Consider the following 1,280-nt stretch of genomic DNA (forward strand, 5'->3'; position numbering starts at 1 on the left):
TTTTGCTGCTGTGCTAATACAGAATAATCTCTGATAACTATAATTAACTTGTACGCTCCTGTCATAGGTTGACTTACCAGAACACTCACACCCTTCAAGATTGATATTCATTCCTCTTTGAGATACGAGCAGATGCTTCCAACAACTGTCTACAGCCACGATGCCGTAGCCTTGGTTTGTACGCATTTATCCCTGGCAGGGGCACTATCTATTTTAGGAAGGTATTTTGACACTTTACCTCTTGGCTACAGTGCCTCCAAAAATGCACTCAGTGAACGGAACAGTCTCTCTCCTTGCAGGCGTGCAGGCGACAGTCAGCCCCAGCATGTTCTGTGGCAGAGTCAGCTGGCTCAAGACCAAAGCAGCTAATCAGCGTTGGGTCTATTCTGGGGCTCAAGGAAGATGCCCTGCCATTCACTGACAGCTTTTCCCTGGGCTTTCTCTCCTTGCAGGCATTCTTATTCTGTGAAAGGGCTACACAGCTATGCTTGGGAATTCTAATCAGGGTGTCTTTGGATAAGGATGATCGTCTTGTGGGGCTTCAAGTTTGGACTCCTCTGACTACCCTCTAGTTTTTCGTGCTAATCCTGTAAACTGCCTGGCTTTTCAGAGAAAGCTGTTCTTCCTCTGCATGGGTTTAGGAGAGAGTTAGGGAGACTCTCTGCTTCTTCCTTTTGGGGCAGACTCTCTGCTGCTTCCTTTTGGGGCAAAGGTGGGAATCACGATGATGAAGCATTTAGCAAATGAGGCAAATAACAAATGCCTCTTTGACATGCAAATAAATGTGCATAGAAATAAAAATTAAGGGATTTACATTGAAACATGGTCATAGTTTATTTTCTAGATCTGGGCAAGATAAATTATATCAGAAAGAAAAATCTAACCCAATGAGAATACTTAGTGAAGTTTCACTAGGAAGTAGTAGTGAGGAGGTATTTCAATGGGGCTTCTTAATGGAGTGGGCTTCAGGAATGATGTGATGGTCACATTTTCTGAACAATTTTTGGTTTGCTAGAAATCCATCTTCTGCGTATTCTCAAACTCTAACCCCATAGCACATAAACCACATTGTCAAGAGGACCTGCTGATGGGTGCTAATGACATTTACCAAAAACACAAAGTGCCTTTAGAGGAAAAAGAAGTCTATTCTTACTGCTGTTTATAGTAAATATTTAAAAAATTACAGAGTAGCAGCTGTCAAGTTTTCTGGCATGAAACATAGTTTTATTTGTTTTCAGACATCTTGGGAAAGTCTTAACTTGTTCTTTATTACATTTTCC

The sequence above is a fragment of the Pongo abelii genome, chromosome 10 (genome assembly GCF_028885655.2).
Source record: "Pongo abelii isolate AG06213 chromosome 10, NHGRI_mPonAbe1-v2.0_pri, whole genome shotgun sequence".
NCBI classification, from domain to species: domain Eukaryota; kingdom Metazoa; phylum Chordata; class Mammalia; order Primates; family Hominidae; genus Pongo; species Pongo abelii.